We start from the raw sequence: 21,819 nt of genomic DNA, 5'->3' as shown, positions 1-21,819 counted from the left end.
TTATATGGCTTCTCCCCTGTGTGAATCTTTTCATGTTTAGTTAGGGTGCTAGTCTGAGAGAAGCACTTTCCACACTCCAAGCATTTATATGGCTTCTGTCCCGTGTGAACCCTTTGATGTTGTGTTAGGGTGCAATTCTGAGAGAAGCACTTTCCACACTCCAAGCACTGATAAGGCTTCTCCCCTGTGTGAACCCTTTGATGTATAGTTAGGGCAGTATTCCAAGAGAAGCACTTTCCACACTCCGAGCATTTATATGGCTTCTCCCCTGTGTGAATTTTTTTATGTTCAGTTAGGTGGTTATTCGAAGAGAAGCACTTTCCACACTCCGAGCATTTATATGGCTTCTCCCCTGTGTGAATTTTTTTATGTTCAGTTAGGTGGTTATTCTGAGAGAAGCACTTTCCACACTCCGAGCATTTATATGGCTTCTCCCCTGTGTGAATCTTTTCATGTTTAGTTAGGGTGCTAGTCTGAGAGAAGCACTTTCCACACTCCAAGCATTTATATGGCTTCTGTCCCGTGTGAACCCTTTGATGTTGTGTTAGGGCAGAATTCCAAAAGAAGCACTTTCCACATTCCAAGCATTTATATGGCTTCTCTCCTGTGTGAACCCTTTGATGTGCAGTAAGGTTGCAATTCAGAGAGAAGCACTTTCCACACTCCAAGCATTTATATGGCTTCTCTCCTGTGTGAATATTTTGATGGCTAGTTAGGGCAGAATTCCAAAAGAAGCACTTTCCACACTGCAAGCATTTATATCGCTCCTCTCCTGTGTGAATCTTTTGATGTTCAGTTAGGAGGCTATTCCGAGAAAAGGACTTTCCACACTCCAAGCATTTAAATGGCTTCTCCCCTGTGTGAACCCTTTGATGTCTAGTTAAGCTAGTATTCCGAGAGAAGAGCTTTCCACACTCGAAGCACTGATATGGCTTCTCTCCTGTATGAACACTTTGATGTGCACTAAGGTCGCCATTCAGAGAGAAGCACTTTCCACACTCCAAGCATTTATATGGCTTCTCTCCTGTGTGAACCCTTTGATGTTGTGTTAGGGCACCATTCTGAAGGAAGCACTTTCCACACTCCAAGCATTTATATGGTTTCCGCCCTGCATGAATCTTTTGATGTTCAGTTAGGATGCTATTCCGAGAGAAGCACTTTCCACACTCCAAGCATTTATATGGCTTCTCCCCTGTGTGAACCCTTTGATGTATAGTTAGGGCAGTATTCCGAGAGAAGCACTTTCCACACTCCAAGCATTTATATGGCTTATCCCTTATGTGAATCTTCTGATTTGCAGTAAGGTGGCCATTTTGACAGAAGTACTTTCCACACTCCAAGCATTTATATGGCTTCTGTATTGCTTCCCCTTTCCTTCTGCAGCCTCGCTTTGGAACTGCTTGATCCCTAGATTTTCCTTCCACCTGCCAACCATAGTTTTTTTTCACAACTATCCTTCCAGATTCAGTTTCAAGCACCTTATCTTTCACATCTGCAACTGCAAAAGAGAGGCAGATATCAAAATAGAATGAAAAAATACTAATACCAGTTAGCAGGTACAGTCCGTGGTCAATGGGTTTTTCTACAATCAAAGTGTGGGGCCTGGAAAAACCTCAGCAATATTTACCCAAGCACCAGGATTTCTTGGAAAAGGAGAAATGGGTAACCAAAGGAAGAGGGGGGAGTCTTGTTTCTGTTGCAGAAAGGTGCTTGAGACCACATTAAGGTTAATATGTTTTTTGGTATTTATTCAGCGAACACAGAAACAGAACAGGGAAAGAATTTTTTTTAAATCTTGAATGTTATTGAAATAATTATTGTTAAAATAAAATTAATAAATAATAAACTATGGACACAAATCTAGAGATTGGCGACTTGGACAGACAATACAGAGCTTTCTAAAAACCTGTAATTTGACCCAGGCTTGCAGAAAATCTGGGGGGAAAGTACATTGGGCAGTTCTAACACCCCGCAATAATAAAAGCAGTGCCTGTAACATCAGAAACAAATGCCTTCAGTGGCCATTGTTGGGCCACAACACAGTATTCTCAGCCTTCAAGCCTTGGTTTCTGCATGTTTGAGGCAGAGTCAGGCAACAGTGACTTTTGAAGGCTGCTTTGGTCTTCTTCATCAACACATTTCTCAAAACAGCATAGAAATAAGTAATGGTTTCATTTTCAGGCATTGTAATATCCATATCTGTGGGAGTTCCGTTCTTTCGTCTGTGGTGAATTAAAGTGTGTTCTGAAATTCAAGAGGCTCAAAGGAAGATGCACCTCCTCCCTTCTCTTCCCAATTTATAATAAAAGGGGAAAGATCCTTACCCAGAGAGGCCACCGTCTCATAATTTTCCCTCATCACTTCCCAGAAAAGTTTTCGTTGGCCTGGATCCAGCAGAACCCATTCCTCCTCCGTGAAGAACGCGGCTACCTCCTCAAAGGATACTGGGGATCTCTGAAAGAAAAATATATGGCCTAGTTGACCATTGATTCCTTTCCCGGAGCATTCAAGAAAGAAAGGAGGATCCCATCAGACAGTCACCTGATTAAAATAATGCAATACATTAAACCAACAGCAAGGAATATTGCATTCTTTTTTGAGTCTCTGACATGTATAATATACTGAATGTTTCCAACAAATACATATTCCGAAAACTGCAGAGAACTGTTGTTCTCTTGGTTGAGTCCCATCAAATGTTTAAAAAGGTTCCCCTATTGTCGATCTACCATTGTCTACTATGCCATTTTGCACATTTAACCCCAGGACTACACAGAAAGTATGTTTCCAGACAAGGTTTCTGCTTTCAACATTTTTGTCTGCAGAGGCATTCTGTGTCGTTACTCTAAAGCTTGCCTCCAGCTCTCTAAGCATAAACTGTCCTAATTAAGGCCATCGTGTCTTTTGTTCTATTTTTTCCTAATGAACCCAAGGCCTATTCACCCCAAGCCGTATCTCAGGTTCTGATATGGGTCCCAGCTTTGCATCTATAAAGACAGGCATTCACTGGAAATGATTCAGTCTAAGTTCCTGCGAAAGATACTTGGAGTTCTGCGATGAATCCCGAATGCCCTCCTTAGATTAGAAACCAGCTTGGAGACCCATATGTGGATCCGTGCATCCCATTACTGTCTAAAACTCAAGTTTTACCCTACCAGCCTAGCGCCTCTGACTCTTGCTGATAACCATCCCTCAACCTGGAAATGCACAATCAATAAGAAACTTCACAAATATGGCCTCTCTCACCAAGGTAATACAAACATCAGCATAAATGGCTAGATAAATACAAACATAATGGAAAACATCCAGACAATGGCTACTAATAATAATGATTTTACTAGTAACTCATAACACCCTTGCACATTTCAATGTTCTACCTTCAGCCCTCCTGGATGGCAGATTCCACCTCATTCCTCTTTCCCACTGGTCGGCAAACTCATTAGTCAACAGAGCCAAATATTAACAGTACAACGATTGAGATTTCTTTTGAGAGCCAAATTTCTTAAACTTAAACTATATAGGTAGGTACACTGTTTATTAACTTAATAAACTTTAATTAAAGCTTATTAAGTCTTAATTAAACCATAGGTACACTGAATAAAACTTGATATCATACTTAATAATGACCTTATTTATTTCCTCAACGCCTTTTAACAACCATTCATGCACGGGAGATGTCAGGCTGTTATCTCGGTTCAGTTGTTTTCTTTCGTTTCTCTGCTGAACCGTCCAGACCTCAAGGACGGCTTCACATACCAAAGCCTGGGAACGCCATTCCTGGGAAATAACGCTATGTTTATGCTTTGTAATCTCCCGCCGTTTCTCTGCCTTATATTGCTGAATACTGAGCAAGACAGCTCATAGCTGTCATCTTATCCTTGATGCACTGTAATGCCTATTTGATCAGTAAAGCCATCTGCTTGGATTCTGACTGTCTCTGTGGTGATTTCTGGTTCAATGGGTCAAGAGCTCACATTGATGTCAGGCTGTTATCTCGGTTCAGTTGTTTTCTTTCGTTTCTCTGCTGAACCGTCCAGACCTCAAGGACGGCTTCACATACCAAAGCCTGGGAACGCCATTCCTGGGAAATAACGCTATGTTTATGCTTTGTAATCTCCCGCCGTTTCTCTGCCTTATATTGCTGAATACTGAGCAAGACAGCTCATAGCTGTCATCTTATCCTTGATGCACTGTAATGCCTATTTGATCAGTAAAGCCATCTGCTTGGATTCTGACTGTCTCTGTGGTGATTTCTGGTTCAATGGGTCAAGAGCTCACATTATGACAGCTATCACCTTTCCATCAATCAGGCTGGAGCCCAGGGGGGTTCGCCTGCCACTCGGATGGGAGCTAAGTGAAAGCTCTTCGAGTGAGTTTACCGTGGCTGGAGCCCCGTGTGGCTCGCCTGTCACTCGGATGGGAGCTACGACGGAGCTCTCCGAGTGAGCCCGGTGTGGTTCGCCCCGATCCCGGTGGATCTGTCCCCCGGAGCCGGGTTAAAAGCACTGGCGAAACGGATGGTTGCGCTCTTCCACAGAATGACCTCGACCACCGCTTCAATGACCGGAATTGCTAAGCTGTCGACCCCCGTCTTTGGTGTCAGCGCAGCGACCTTAGCGGTTCAGGTCCAACCGCAACTGAATCTTCCGGATCAAGCCGGACCTAGTCCGGCATGGGAGCAGGAAGCTCGGCCACTAGTGACCACGACCCGGACCACCAAACTTGAAGCGGACCAAGTTTTAGCGGATCGTGAGAGGACCAAAGAGGACTTGCACCATGAGGAAACTCTCTGGACTGCAAACCTCCGCATCGGCCAGCCCCGTCGCTTAGGTGATGCGGGCACGGATATGGTTTTGCTCCGGCAGCACAATCAGGAACACTTAGACCGGGTGTCCCACTTGCAGGGTCAAATGCACTTTGTGCTTCACAACAACAACTGCTTGCAGCAGATACAAGCCGAACCGGATGGCCCGGTCCCAGCTCCACAACCAGGGTCTCCTGATCAGGCTCAACCGCAGCAACCTGCGGCACCTCTGGGCGGAGCGCCCATGTCGCCAGTATCTCCAGCAGTGCCTGTGGCGCCAGGAGACCCCAGAGCTCCCGTCCTGCCACCGCCAGAAAGTCCAGGAGCCACGTTCTTTGGATCTACACCAGCACCCGTACTACCTCCAGTTCCATGGAGACCACCCAAACTGAAGATCTCTTTCGCCGGCTCGGCAGAGATACTACCTTGTCAGCGACCCAAGGTGAGGGGAAGCCAGAAGTCTCCCCCCAAAGCCTCCGTTCCCTGCCCGCAGAGATCAGCGCGGCCCCCTCAAGATCACGAATCCTGATTCCAAAGGGGAGCTTGTCTCGTTTGCGGAGCAACGAACCACTTTTTCAGCATGCCCTCAACGCCTGGAACTCCCTCGACCGAACACGTTGCCCCGGGCTCGGGGACGACCTCAACGCAGAGGCACCGCGGCCACCCGCAGTACAGCATCGGGATGGCCCACACCCTCTGCACTGCCTACTTCTGCAGACCCCTCCGGGTCCTGGATTACAAGTGCCCCAGTGGGGGACAACTCTCCATCTTCGGACGGGGAGCTTCCCTGGGATACCCCAGCGTTAACCCTGGACTCGCTTCCTGACCTATCACAAAACCGGGGAAGACCTCAACGCAGAGGCACCGCGGCCACCCGCAGTACAGCGCCGGGACGGCCCACACCCTCTGCACTTCCCACTTCTGCAGACCCCTCCGGGTCCTGGATTACAAGTGCCCCAGTGGGGGACGTTTCTCCATCTTCGGACGGGGATCATCTCCAAGATACCCCAGCACTAAACCTGGACTCGCCTCTTGACCTGTCTAATAACCGGTCACAGTCTGCGGCGAATGGGACGTCCCCACAGACCCCCGCAGTTTCTCCTGCAAAACCTATGAAACCGACAAAGGTGAAAGAAGTAGAAAATACGGTGTATGTGGACGCAGTGTTGCAACACTATAAAGGGGGTCCCCAACTGCCTGTCAAGGCACTTATTGACTCCGGTTGCGCTCGCAGTCTCATCAATGAGGCCACATTTGCAGCACTCAAAGTCAAGTCCGAGGCTTTACCAGCCCCCGTCCAATTTGCCCAAATGGATGGAAGCCATTTCAAGGGAGGTCCAGTTGATCATCGCACTATAGGGGTGGCGATGGGAATTGGCTCCCACTGGGAGCAAATCGACATTACCATAGCCCCTATTCGATTCGAAGTGGTCCTGGGAATTAACTGGATTAAAGGTCATTGTCCCAGTATTGATTGGGACACGAACACAATCTCCTTTGACAACCCTAAATGCGACCAGCACCGACAGCAAGTTGCGGTGCTGTCTCCACCCGCTTCGGCATCACTCTCCGAGGTCCCATCACCACCAGCCCTCCCTGAGATATACCAGGACTTTGCGGATGTCTTTAACATTAAAGAATGTGATGCCTTACCCCCTCACCGGGCTACTGACTGTGCAATTGAAGTGCTGAAGGACTGTACGTTAACCAAAAGTAAAATCTACCCAATGAGCACTTCCGAGCGCACTGTGCTACGGGACTTTTTGGACAAAAACCTTGCCAGAGGGTTCATTCGCCCATCGAATGCTCCCAACTCAGCCCCTGCGTTCTTCGTCCGAAAAAAGGAGGGCGACCTACGCCTCTGCATTGACTTCCGAAAACTCAATGCAGTTACTCAAGCCAACGCCTATCCTATACCGCTAATTTCAGATATCTTGGGACAACTACAAGAGGGACGTATTTTTTCTAAATTGGACCTGGTAGAAGCCTACTACCGCGTCCGTATCCGCGAGGGGGACGAACCCCTCACTGCCTTCTCTAGCTGCTTTGGAATGTTTGAATTCCTTGTGATGCCCTTCGGGTTAAAAGGGGCCCCGGGGGTCTTCATGCAACTCATCAATGAAATCCTTCATGATTTACTATACAGCGGAGTGGTGGTTTATTTAGACAACATTCTTATTTATTCAAAAACCATGGACGAGCATGTCGCATTGGTCCGAGAAGTTCTATGCCGCCTACGCAATCACCAACTCTTTGCTAAGTTAGCTAAATGCGAATTTCACCAAAGCAAAATAACCTTCTTGGGATATATAATCTCCCACCATGGCCTTAGCATGGACCCGGCCAAGGTCCAATCCGTCCTCGATTGGACTCCTCCCTCCACCCGCAAGCAAGTACAACAGTTTCTGGGCTTTGCTAATTTCTACCGCGGATTTATTCCTAACCTTGCCCAAGTAGCACTGCCCATCACCGACCTTCTGAAAACCAAGGGTAAAGAAAGCTCTGCTACATTACCCTCCGCTAAGATACTGTGGACTGATCAATGCCAGACCGCCTTTGTAGCCCTCAAACGCCTTTTCACGTCGGAACCTGTGCTACGGCACCCAGACCCAAATCAAATGTTTATTGTGCAAGTCGATGCCTCCGACGTAGCTATGGGAGGGGCCCTGCTCCAAAGAGGACCAGATGGTCTCCTTCACCCCTGCGCTTACTTCTCAAAGAAATTTGCGCACTCCCAATTGAACTGGCCCATTTGGGAGAAAGAAGCCTCAGCCGTTCACCATGCACTTACTCTATGGCGACAATTCCTGGAAGGGTCTAAGGTCCCCTTCGAAGTTTGGACCGATCACAAGAACCTAGCCGCCCTCACAGGAACCCATAAGTTATCCGCGAAACAACAGCGTTGGGCGGAATTCTTTGCTCAGTTTCGTTTTGTCCTGAAGCATGTCCCAGGAAAACAAAACGTTCTCGCAGATGCTCTTTCCCGGTTGCCTCAATATCCAACGAAACTCGATCGGCCAACAGACTCTTTATTTACGCCCGCGCAAAGAGAAGCCCTACTCGTACTGGCTGTACAAACTCGATCCCAGACGCTGCCCCAGCGGAAGCACGCAGTAGCCGGCGTTCCAGCTCCTCCAGCCCAACTGGCCGCCCAGCCGCCTGCAATCTGCACACCGCCGCACGTAAGCGCTTCCCCCTCGTCATCCCCCATAACTGCTCCTACTGCCACCGTAAACAACGGGGGGGTTCCCGTCTCCGAATCTTTCTTAAATTCCCTTCGGGAACAATGCCTTATGGAACGCTCTGATCAAACCCTGCCTCCTGGTGTAATCGAACAAGGAGGCTTTTGGTACAAAGACTCGAAATTATATGTGCCCAAAACGCTCCGAAAAGACGTCTTACACTTGGCTCATGGAGTAAAAACAGCTGGACACTTTGGATTCTTAAAGACCCTTCACCTGTTGCGCAGACAATTTTGGTGGGGGGGGATGCGTTCTGACATTGACTCTTTTATTCGCAGCTGTCCTGTTTGCGCCACAGTCAAACGATCTCAAGGCAAGCCCCCAGGACTGCTGCAACCACTTGAAATACCCAGCAAACCCTGGGAAGTGATTGCTATGGACTTTATGACGGATCTCCCTCTCAGCGGGGGAAAGACTGTGTTATGGGTTATCACTGACTTATTTTCTAAGCAAATACATTTGGTTCCATGTGCGGGAATCCCCTCCGCTCAGAAGTTGGCCCGCCTCTTCGTATCACATGTCTTTAGACTACATTCGTTTCCGCGCAAGATAATCTGCGACCGCGGAAGTAGTTTTGTTGCTAAGTTTTGGAAAGCTTTTCTCAAATTGGTGGGGGTTGAGCAGGGGTTGTCTAGTGCATACTATCCCCAAACGGATGGTCAAACCGAACGTGTCAATGCTGTACTTGAATGTTACTTACGTTGTTATGTCAATTACCATCAAGATGACTGGGTGGAGCTGTTGCCTTTTGCAGAATATGCCTACAATAATGTTGTACATCAGTCCACAGGTTTCAGCCCGTTTTATGCGGTGTATGGACAGGACTTCGGTCCTATCACCCCAATAGAAGGAGGGGAGGGGGAAGGAGATGCCGACATTGCCTCTTGGGCACATACCCTCCGTACAACATGGCCCTGGCTGGTTAGCAACCTAGACCGAGCCAAACGTAAATACAAGGCGCAGGCTGACAAGCATCGTTCCCCCGGTAAGGACCCGCAAGTGGGTACCTTTCCACCAAGAACCTGCGCTCCACCCGTCCGTGCCATAAGCTCAATGCTAAATACATTGGCCCGTTTCCCATCATCCGCGTCATAAACCCTGTCACGGTGGAACTGTCACTCCCCAAAACTCTGAGGCGTGTGCACCGTTTTCCATATCAGCCTTCTGAAGCCCCATGTTGCTTCCCCGCAATGGCACCCGGAACCGCCTCCTGAACAGCCCATAATGGTGGGGGGGGAAGAACATTTCGAAGTCTCCAAAATCCTGGATTCCCGCATACACCATGGGACCTTGCAATACCTAGTCCGCTGGAAACACTTCCCCCCTGCCTATGACGAATGGGTTCACGCACAAGATGTCTCCGCCCCCAAACTTGTCAACGCCTTTCACAATGCCTACCCAGACAGACCAGCCCCCTTGCCGGAAGGGAGGGGGCCTTAAGGGGAGCAGGATGCCAGGCTGTTATCTCGGTTCAGTTGTTTTCTTTCGTTTCTCTGCTGAACCGTCCAGACCTCAAGGACGGCTTCACATACCAAAGCCTGGGAACGCCATTCCTGGGAAATAATGCTATGTTTATGCTTTGTAATCTCCCGCCGTTTCTCTGCCTTATATTGCTGAATACTGAGCAAGACAGCTCATAGCTGTCATCTTATCCTTGATGCACTGTAATGCCTATTTGATCAGTAAAGCCATCTGCTTGGATTCTGACTGTCTCTGTGGTGATTTCTGGTTCAATGGGTCAAGAGCTCACAGCCTTGGATTTGCCGCTCTCTAGATGCACATTTTCCCCATCTGCATTCTCAAAACTCTGCAGGGGGGCTTATTGTTGAGTTTTGAGAATCTGGATGGGGAAAATGTGCATCTGAGTGGCAAATCCAAGGCAAAACCTCCCATTCATAAATGGCCAATAACCCCCCATGCAGAGTTCTGAGAAGCTGGATGGGGAAAATGTGCATCTGAGTGGCAAATCCAAGGCAAAACCTCCTATTCATAAATGGCCAATAACCCCCCATGCAGAGTTTTGAGGATTTGGATGGGGGAAATGTGCATCTGAGTGGCAAATCCAAGGCAAAACCTCCCATTTATAAATGGGCCTCAAGCGCCGCGTGCAAAACCCGGCCGCGCTGTGAGGGGAGGGAAAGGTCTTTCTCACAACCCCACACTTACCAGCCCTCCCACAACGCCAGTCACACCCTGTCCGTCTTCCCTTGCAGGAGCCAGCAGAAGAAGAAGACGCGGAGGGAAAAGCGGCGCCGCCCCAGCAGCCAGCATGGAGTGGTTTGCCGCCGCTCCAGTGAAGGCTCCCACAGAGGAGAATCGCCCCGCCCATCAGCTGATCGGCAGGCGGGCGTGCCCCGGGAACGGCCCCGCAGCACGCCCCTCGCCGCGTGATGGGGAAAGGGAGGGACTCACCTCCCCTCACTTGAGGGTCTTCCGGGGGGAGGGTTAGGGGCGGGGTTGGGGGAGGGGAACTCTCTGGCTGAGAGGTTAAGAGGCCAGAGAAGCTGTACCGCCGGGGAGGATGGAAGCCAGAGGTTGCCGGTGCTAAGCACATGGAGGCACCCTGGCGACGTCGGAAGGAGAGAGCAGCTCAGACTTCCCTTCCGACCGGTCTGAGGCGGAAGAAGTTGTCTTGGTCACTCTGTCCTCTCGGGCAGAGACTGTCTCCGCGGCGATGGCCACGCCCCCATGTGACGGGGGGGGAGGAGGAGAAGGGTGCTTTCCAGAGCTGCACTCAAGGGGCCAAAGAGCCGCATGCGGCTCGGGAGCCGCGGTTTGCCGACTCCTGCTCTTTCCCAACGACTTTGTCCATGTGGAACAGGGAAAGTGGAGAATACAGAACATGTCTCGCTGCACTGCCCTTTTTACAACGATATTAGATCTCAGTATATTGTCCCCATTCTGTCAACCTTTCCCAGAAGATCTGAAGAATTGCATGTTTCCCTTCTTGTCGCAGATACTTCCCTGGGAGCTATCCTTCCAAGTAGCCAATTCTGTCTTCGGACGAGTGGTATACGTTAACAGCTAACTGAGACCAATAAGCCTATTTCATAGATGGCATAGAATCATAGAGTTGGAAGGGACCACCAGGGTCATCTAGTCCAACCCCCTGCACAATGCAGGAAACTCACAACTACCTCCCCAGTGACCCCCACTCCAGGTCCAGAAGATGGCCAAGATGCCCTCCCTCTCATCACCTGCTTAAGGTTATAGAATCAGCATTGTTGACAGATGGCTATGTAACCTCTTCTTAAAAACCTCCAGAGAAGGAGCACTCACCACCTCCAGAGGAAGCCTGTTCCACTGAGGAACCGCTCTAACAGTTAGAAAATTCTTCCTAATGTCTAGATGGAAACTCTTTTGAATTATAGGTTCTTGTAGGTTATCCGGGCTGTGTGACCGTGGTCTTGGTTTTTTCTTTCCTGACGTTTCACCAGCAGCTGTGGTTGGCGAAACGTCAGGAAAGAAAAAACCAAGACCACGGTCACACAGCCCAGATAACCTACAAGAACCAATGAACTCTGACCGTGAAACCCTTCGACAATATCTTTTGATTTAATTTCAACCCATTGGTTCTGGTCCGACCTTCTGGGGCAACAGAAAAAGACTCAGCACCCTCCTCTATATGACAGCCCCTTAAGTACTTGAAGATGGATATCATATCCCCTCTCAGCCTTCTCCTCTTCAGGCTAAACATACCCAGCTCCTTCAACCTTTCCTCATAGGACTTGGTCTCCAGACCTCTCACCATCTTTGTTGCCCTCCTTTGGACACGTTCCAGCTTGTCTACATCCTTCTTAAATTGTGGTGTCTAAAACTGAACACAATACCCTAGGTGAGGTCTAACCAGAGCAGAGTAAAGTGATACCATTACTTTGTGTGATCTGGACACTATACTTCTGTTGATACAGGCCAGGATCCCATTTGCCATTTTAGCTATCGCATCACACTGCCCACTCATGTTCAGTGTTTAGTCTACTAAGACCCCAAGAACCTTTTTGCACACACTACTGCTGAGACAAGTCTCCCCCATCCTATAATTACGCCTTTGATTTTTCCTACCAAGATGCAGAACTTTACATTTATCTCTGTTGAAATGCATTTTATTGGTTTTAGCTTGGTTCTCCAGTCTGTCAAGATCATCCTGTATCCTGGCTCTGTCTTCTACTGTATTTCCTATCCCTCCCAATTTAGTATCTGCAAATTTAATAAGCATCCCCTCTATTCCTTCATCCAAATAATTTGTAAAGATGTTGAACAACACAGGGCCCAGGGCATCTCCTCCCCATCAGGAAGTCAGGAGGGTGGAGGGCAGCACAGACAGAGAAGGTGAATTATATCCCCTCTGTTACAAAACAAACCTTCCGACCAGTTGCCAGTTCAGAGATCTTCTTGAGGATGATGCTCATGGGAATCACATTCCACAGGAAGCAACACAAGGTACTTAAAATACTTCCACAAGAGGAGGAAAATATGGCCAAATGTCTGTTTGGGGCTTAGCCTGTGGAACGTGCAAAAAGCAAAATTGCAAGCATAATGACATACAGGGGCTAGGAGGAACAGACAATGAACCCAGCTGGATCAGACCAGGGGTCCATCTAGCTATTAACAATAAAACAAACCCATGCTGGTTGGATGGAAAACATGCAAGCGAGTGAAAACAGAATCACCCCCCCAAACACAGATCTTGCCCAGGAAGCCGCTCTCAGTGCCTCCTCCTTAAGAACATAAGAAAAGCCCTGCTGGATCAGACCAAGGCCCATCAAGTCCAGCAATCTGTTCACACAGTGGCCAACCAGGTGCCTCTAGGAAGTCCACAAACAAGACAACTGCAGCAGCACCATCCTGCCTGTGCTCCACAGCACCTAAGATAATAGGCCTGCTCCTCTGATCCTGGAGAGAATAGGTATGCATCATGACCAGTATCCATTTTAACTAGTAGCCATGAATACCCCTTTCCTCCATGAACATGTCCAATCCCCTCTTAAAGCCTTCCAAGTTGGCAGCCATCACCACATCTTGGGGCAGGGAGTTCCACAATTTAACTATGCGTTGTGTGAAAAATACTTCCTTTTATCTGTTCTGAATCTCTCACCCTCCAGCTTCAGCAGGTGACCCCACATTCTAGTATTGTGGGAGAGGGAGAAAAACGTCTCCCTGTCCACTCTCTCCAAACCATGCATAATTTTATAGACCTCTATCATGTCTCCCCTCAGCCGCCTTCTTTCCAAGCTAAAAAGTTCTAAGTGTTTTAAACGCTCCTCATAGGGCAGTTGCTCTAGTCCCCGGATCATTTTGGTTGCTCTTTTCTGCACCTTCTCAAACTCTGTAATATCCTTTTTGAGGTGTGGTGACCAGAACTGTACACAGTATTCCAAGTGTGGTCTCACCACAGATTTGTACAAGGGCAGTATGATATCAGCAGTTTTATTCTCAATTCCTCGTCTCATTATGGCTAGCATGGAATTTGCCTTTTTTACAGCAGCCACACACTGGGCTATCCACTACCACCCCAAGACGTCTGTTGCTTGGTTTGTCGCTGTCAGCACAGATCCCATCAGTGTATATGTGAAGGTGGGATTTTCCCCCCCAATATGCATCACTTTACACTAGCTCACATTGAACCTCATTTGGCATTTTAATGCCCATTCTTCCAGTTTGTAGATATCCTTTTGAAGCTCTTTACAGTCCGCTTTTGTTTTAATCACCCTAAGTAATTTGGTGTCATCTGCAAACATGGCTACTTTGCTGTTCAACCCCAACTCCAGGTCATAGATGAACAGGTTGAAAAGCACCGGTCCCAACACGGATCCCTGAGGGACCCCACTGCTCACATCCCTCCATTGGGAGAACTGACTCTTTCACTCCCGTTCACACAGACTTCCTCTCCCCTCCCCTATTCAAGAGGTTGATGAAATCCTCAACTCACCCTTCCTGCAGACGTGCGAGAGCCAAATTCTTCCTCCAGCCGGAGGAAATGAGAAAGAAGAGAGGCCCCGCGGAACTGCCCATTCCATACACTTCCTTCTCGGCCTTGCGGAAAAACGACCCCATGGACACCTAGGAAAGGCATGGATGACTTCTCTGGTGCTCGCAAGGCCTTCTGGGAAATGTAGTTCCCTGCAACAAGACCCAAAGATGGAACATACTTCCATTTGTGGTGGACATGTAAGAAAGTCAAGAAACTTTGGATACAAATTAATCAAGAAATGCAGAAAGTTCTAAAAATTAAATTTCCGCTGAATCCGGAAACTATGTTACTAGGAATTGAACCTGTTAGCTTGGATAGAAATTTTGGAGAATTGTTTGGATATATGACAACGGCGGCCAGATTAGTATTGGCAATATTTTGGAAACAAGGAGATACTCCAGATTTGGACAACTGGCGACAAAAAATGAATGAATTTGTGGTGATGGCTAGACTGACCAGTTTGCTTAAAGAGAAGACGACCGAAGAATTTCTACGGAAATGGGAATGCTATTTTGACTATGTTAAACAAGAAAGATAGTGTATCAGTTATAATAATCCATTTAAATTGTTATTTAGGATAAAATGAATATATCATGAAGGTAGATTATAACGAGAATGTATAAGATATTTTTCTGTACGATGAAAAACTCCCCGAAGGAGTACAAATTGGCTGTGTTTGTTTGTTTGTTTGTTTTAAAAACTTAATAAAAAAAGAAGAAGACCCAAACAGAATAAAAAAACCTGAAGTGTTTGGGAAAGTGGAAGAGAAGGTTGCATTGTTTGTCGCTGTGTGAGGCAGCTTCACATGTATAGCAATAAATACATATTTACGTCACAGCAGTGCCCCAAAGTCTGTACAGTTGCTACCCTAAGAACATCTTGTCACTGAGGGGAAGTCTTATATCACAAGAACAAAAAGAAAATAGTGTGGAACAGGGGAGAAAGTAATGATGAGCTGCCCCCCACCAAAAAAAAAGCCATGTCAAACATGGAAGGAATCGGAAAATCCTGGACCACTTAATCCCCAGGCCCCACCCCTGGCACAGTCCTTTTTGCATTGAAAGTGATGGTTGATGGCGGAAGGCATGAATCGTAAAAAAAAAAAAGCAGCCAGATGTCTCAAAACTGGCCCCTCGCTTCAGGATGATGATGCGACTTGCAGAGCCAAAAAGGAATTGACTCAGACCATCCTGGCATAGATTAGCTCTACGACATCCCTCCGCTATTTGCCAAGAAAGCAAAGGGTTACTCACGAGAAACCAGGAAAGTGCCAGTAGCAGTGACATGAGGGTGGAAAATATCCACTCTATGAAAAAAATAAAATACAGGTGTCGCAGTTCGTGCCTTTCAGTGCCTACACTCTTATAAAGGACCTCTTCCTGAGAAGGAATATATTATCTTATTCAGCGAGACACCTATTTAGCAGGGATCAACGGTTTCTAGAAACTAACGGTTCCTAGAACATCTCTTGAAATGCGCCAATACATTTATAATAAAGGACATGAGTGTAATTATAATAAAAACACATTTATTTACATCATATAATATATGCTTTGTTGCAAAGTCTTACAATATTATATAAGATTAGACATTATTTGTCATAAACTTGTTTATGTTGCAAGTAATCATTCACAATCTCTATGCCTCTATAAAATAGTATCTTAATTAGAATATACCCTTAAAATATGGTTAGTGCAATGCACCTTCATTCAGAATATAAAGTTTACAGAAATCCTGTTAAAATATGGTTAATACTTTGGAGAAAGATTTGATTAGAAGTATCTTAACTTAAATCATTCAAAACATTATAACATTTCAGTACAGAAGACATTATACCTTGTTATGTCATCTGCAAACCTTTAAGAAGCTAAGTTCCATAAAATCATTTGAAGTTGTCCCAAAGCATATGTACTTTCTATGCCTGGACTAAGTCTTGAAACCTTAAAGACTTATTTCAGTACTCTTAGCTTATGAAGGCCTCTGATCATCATTAAGATCAGAGCTATCTATGTGCATTCTATGCATGTTTCTTTTAGTATCAGACAGCAATGCTGAGCTTATGTAAAAGCCAATTAATACACTATGTGTTAGCTTTAAGCTGTTTAAATTGTCCTCTGTAGGACTCCTTGATGAAGTCTCTCTGGCTGTGCCAATCTTAGAGAGTTCTGAATGTGAACCTATGGTTCAATAAAATCTGTGTATGTGCCGTGCGTTGTGCATTTATCACCGAGTACAGAGATGCTCCTTTTTCGTCAGGAACATCTCTGGCTTCTGCTCTGAGGAGGTTCAGAAGACCCTCTGTTAATTAGAGGAAACTCTGACACAATCCCAGAGACCTATCTTCTAGTCCTGTGTTCAGGAGATTTTACAATCTTCGTGCTTGTCAGCATTGAGAAGCCAAACAGGTTTAAATAGATCTTTGTGAGAATCCACTAATCTCTGTTAGAATCAATGGGCTCTCAGTGTTCCAAACATGGAAAGATCACTGCACTTAGATCCCCACTCTGAAATAGGAAGTCCAAGAGCCTCTATCCTATTTAAGGAATACAGCAGCCTCTCAGCATTCACTTCAGACATCCAGCCTCAATGAGTACTGAGTATTCTGAAATGGACCTCCCTCGAAAGGAGTTTGTAAGGCATGTTGAAATATCCAGATCATACAAGAGCGAAACATTCCAAGATACCTCTGAGAGCTTCTGTCCACGCAAGGATCAGAGTCTCAAGGCTTTACATCTCCCGCAAGAGATGGGGAAAAGTTATGTCAGGTCGGCTGCAGTCAGCCCCAACAATAACACTCTGAGGTTCTGGCTGTCTTGCGCTGCCTTTTCTACACTTCAGAACTGGGTTTCCAACACATCTGCAGTCAGCACATTTAAGGTATGTGTTGCTCCTAACCCTCTCATGAGTCAGCACATTTGAGGTACGTGTGGCAACCCCACTATTGTATTTGCACAGGTAAGCATTCTCTTTGGCTCCTGTCTTTTCTCCCTCCTAATTGAGAAGACAGTTGCTCCAACACTTTACCGGGAGTTCCCCTGAACTTCAAGTATAACATTACTTTGGTACTTTCTTATCTATTCCTCCGGCAATGTTCCCAGAGAGTGCTGCTAAGCATTTCTTCCTTTACTACACCACAGGAAGACCTTGGGCAAAAACGCATGGTCGCTTTATCCTCCTTTAATCCCTGTTTTAGCCAGGATCGAATGCACATTAGGCGAAACGCATGCGTTCGATCCAGGCTCAATCCTGGCTGAAACAGGGATTAAAGGAGGATAAAGCGACCAAGCGTTTTCGCCCTTTGACAGTAATTCGGTTTGGTTTACAGACAGACTTTTAAACACATGTCTCATTTAGTCATTTAAGGGTTGCTACGGAGTTTCTATGGGATTTCAATGGCAAAATCATTAGAATCCGTCACACAGGTTTAGTGGGTAGACAGACTAGGGTCTTCGGAGGTACAGGGCCAAATGGCCACTTAGCAAATGGAAACTGCTGGCTGACCTTGGGCCTGGCACATGTTCTTAGCCTAGCCTACCTCACAGGGTTGTGATGAAGATAAACTGGATAAAACATCAAATTAAGCCACTTTGCGTAACCACAGGGAGGAAAAGAGGTATGACATTTGTTATACATCTAATTTTGTCTACAGTTTGCCAGGAAAGAATGATCTCCGAAGCTTTTTCTTCATACGTTATTGCCACAAATCTTTTGTCAGAAGGCAGAGCTAGGCTTGTAAACCCCGGGTTGAGAAATTCCTGGAGATTTGGGGGTGCAGCCTAGGGAGGGTGGAGTCTGGGCTCAGAACAGACCTCAGCAGGGTATAAGGGCATAGAGTTAATAATTCGCAGGAGCCATTTCCTCCAAAGATAGTGATCTGTGTAGCCTGGAGATCAGTTGTAATGCAGGCTATTCTCCAGACCCCACCTGGAAGATGGCATCCCTAGGCAGAGCTGCTCATTCAGTATGGAAACTACCATTAAATATCACAGGGGTGGGGAACCTTTTTCCTGCCAAGGGCTATTTGCACATTTATGACATCATTCAGGGGCCATACCAGGTGTAGCTCTCCCGGTGTGGGGGGAGAGGCTAGGGTTGCCAGGTCTCCAGCCACCACCTGGAGGTTGGCAACCCCAGGGGAGGCCACACAGAGCAGGTCTGAAGGGCTCCCCTGCTCCCCCCTCCCAGGCGGGAAGGCAGCCAGGGGTGGGCCCAAGCAAACGAGGTGCCATGGGGGCGCAGCCCACAGTCAATTGGCAAGGGAGGAAGGAAAACAGAGAAAGAGGAAAAGGGACGGAGGGAGAAAGAGAGAAAAAGGGAGAAAGAAATGGAGAGAGGGGGGAAAAGAAAGAAAAGGACGGAGGGAAAGAAAGAAAAGGACGGAGGGAGACAAAGAAAGAGGCAGAAAAAGAGGGAGAGAGGGAGAGAAAGGAGAAAGAGTGCCAGAAAAAGAGGAAGAAAAGAGAGAAAAGCCTTCCCACCCACACACACCCGTGCATGCTGGCCCCGCGCGACTGGGCCCCAATCTCCATGCCCCCCCAGAGTCCACAAAAAGCCCCCCCCGGAAGCCCGATCGACTCCCTCATGCATGCTCTGCTGCCGGGAGCCGCCGGCCTCTTTCCCCCCTCCCTCTTGCTGCTCAACAGCCGACAGGCAGTGAGAGGGGCTTACAATGTGCCGCAGTATTCCTGCAAGCTGCAGGTGTAGGGGGCAGCCTTGGAGGAAGCGTCCCTCTCCCTCCCCTCTCGCCGACCAACAGCCACAGTTGGCAAAAGGAGGTCCAAAGGGTGCCACAATATCCCTATAAGGAGCAGCCCCAGGAACACCCTCGGGGAGGGCCGCCCTGCACCCCGCCTCCGGAGCAGGGCCCCGGAGCTCCTGAGGGCCACAAAAAATGTCCTCGAAGGCTGCATACGGACCCCGGGCCTGAGGTTCCCCATCCCGGACATATCACAAGCAAACATCTATCAATATGATTCAGCAATTGCAGTGGACGATGGGGCTGGGAAGCGGAGCGAAAAGGGGTGGGCTTACATCTATAATAACAGGACACAGGAAGGGAGCGGGGGTTCCTGGAGGTCGCCTGGGCCAAGATGACCTTGCCAATGAAGAGGTCTACTGGAGCATGATTGACATCGGAATCATCCTGTACAGGAAGCAGCAAAGATTTTGAGGAGGGAATTGTACTGAAAATACTCCCCATTATAGGGGAAAACACAGCTAAACAGAACATCAGTTATTAACTCGCGGAGGGCCTCTAAGAAAAAATACTGCAGGTTCAGTGGGGTTGGTGAGGGGAGATAGCAGGTGGGGTCTAGTCTATATTAATAAAGAGACCTGCCTGTCAGTCTTTTTGTGGCAGCCATATCTCCCCAGGAAACCTGGCTAGGCACTGGAAACCTGCCCACCAGCTACAGGATGATCTCGGGAGGACAAAGTTCACCTCCTTGTTCTTCCGAACGTCCAGACAGATATTCCCTGAACTGCAGAGCAGACATGAGAGAAGGGATTCACACACACCGCAGTCCATCTTGGACTCTGTTAATGATATTAAATTGTGGGCCTGATCCGTGCCTGGCTTGGCTCCCCCTGGGTCTGCTCTGAGCTTGACAAAGAACAGCAGAACGTTATGAAGAGAAGCACTTGACTCCCGAATCCATACGCATCACCTGGAACATGGCCGCCGCGTCTCTGCTGGGCTTCTCTTCTCCCGCATACCACCTTCCTCCCTCACCATCTTTCTCACAAAACAGACGTGCTCACAGACGACTTTTGTTTTCCCTCTGCAAAGAGTTTGACTGCAAGAATCCATCAAGCCCAGTTGATTCCACCTCGAGGGGGGGTGCCTCAGGAGGGTCTCAGGCAGGAGACCTTCCCCAGCCATGCAACCCAAAATCTTCCTGTCTTAACCCCAAATGCCACCATCGAACTCCGGACTTTAGAGGTGCATGACAGGAACTCTGCCAGTGAGTGAGGGCCCCTCCTCTGGCCTAGTCAAATCAACAAGGCCATCCCTCCTCTCCTCCCATCAGCCTCAGCTACTCCAACAAAGGACTGTGGGAGAACCACTCTGCGCCAAAATAGAAAGCCTGAAAAAGGAGCCCCAGGGATTTGCTAGCAGGACCAACACTGCAGATCGTCTGTCTCTTTCAAGCAGAGCCCTCTTCATCAACAGATTGCTCTTTACAGCATCTAAGTATTTAGTGCTTTCTTTTTCAGGCGCTGTTAAGATCCCCAGGTGTGGGATCTCCACTCTTCCCTCTGTGGCAAATGGAAGTGTGTCCTGAAGTTCAAGAAAGTCAAAGGAAGATGCTACCCCCTCCCTTCTCTTCTGTGTTCCTAATAAAAGAAGAAGGGTTGGCTTTTATATGCCGACTTTCTCTGCCACTTAAGGCAGAATCAAACCGGCTTACAATCACCTTCCCTTCCCCTCCCCACAACAGACACCCTGTGAGGTGGGTGAGGCTGAGAGAGAATGACTTGCCCAACGTCACCCAGCTGGCTTCGTGTGGAGGAGTGGGGAATCAAACCCGGTTCTCGAGGTCAGACTCCACCGCTCCAAACCACTGTTTTTAACCACTACACCACGCTGGCTGGAAGCAATCCTTACCCAGAGAGGCCAGGGTCTCGTAATTTTCCTCCATAACTTCCCAGAAGAGTTCTCTTTGGCCTGGATCCAACAGAGCCCATTCCTCCTCCGTGAAGAACACGGCTACGTCCTCAAAGGACACCGGGGATCTCTGAAAGAGGAAAAGAGGGCCCAGTTGAACATCGATTCCTGTCCCCGGGTATTCAAGAAAGGGAGAAGAATCCCACTGGCCAGCCAACTGATTAAAAGAATGTTATACATCAGACCCACAGCAATGACATTGTTTTTCAACATCTGGCAATTAGAGTGTACTGAAAGTCTCCAAGAGATACAGACTTAGAGAATTGCAAAGAACTGGGCTTCTCTTTGTCAAATTCAATTAAATGAAAGATTTATTGAATTGGAGTGTGTGTGTTATTCTTATCTAGAAGAACAAGTTGAAAACTGAGTCTCGAAATCTGCACCAGCATCAGAATGACTGTGGGAGTCCCAGTGCCAAAAACCCAGGGGATGGAAACCTCTTGGCCCAGACGAACAACAGAAAATCCCTCTAATATTTTGCAATGGAAGCGATGCTCCACTCAAGGGAGGCCAGGAAGGCGGAGGCCGGACAGGCAGGGAGCCTGAATCAGATCCCCCTCCGGCTCCTTTGCAAAACTTCAGACCAGTTGCCAGTTCAGAGATCTTCTTGAGGATTGTGCTCATTGGGATCCTACACCAGAGAAAGCAAGAGTAGGCACAGAAAATACAAACAGCAACATATGGCCGTGACACACCAGGGCATCGAGCCACGGGGGCCACTAACGGGCCACAAACCCTGGTGGATCAGATGTGGGGTCCGTTTGGCCTTTAAGAACAAAGGCAGCCCTGGCTGGTTGCAGAGAAAACTACCTCTTTTCAGGCCCCCCTCTTTCCCCTCCGCTTCACACGTGTCTTCTCTCCCCCTCTCCTTGCCCAAGATCTGCTGCAGGAAACCCTCCACTGACTCACCTCCCCTGCAGACGTGCAAAAACCAGGTCCTCCCTCCAGCCGGGGGGAGTTAGAAAGTGGAGAGGCCCTGAGGGGCTCCATCTTGCCCAAATTGCCTTCTCCCCCCCTCCCGGCCCCCCACATTCCTGAAAAGGCAGGATGGTGCAATGCTTCTTGCAAGGCCTTGTGGGAAATGTAGTTCCCTGCAACAACCAGACCCAGAGGGAGGAACAGAACAGGAGTCTTTGGA

This window comes from Euleptes europaea, chromosome 1 (assembly GCF_029931775.1).
Source record: "Euleptes europaea isolate rEulEur1 chromosome 1, rEulEur1.hap1, whole genome shotgun sequence".
NCBI classification, from domain to species: domain Eukaryota; kingdom Metazoa; phylum Chordata; class Lepidosauria; order Squamata; family Sphaerodactylidae; genus Euleptes; species Euleptes europaea.
This window is presented reverse-complemented; position numbering follows the sequence as displayed.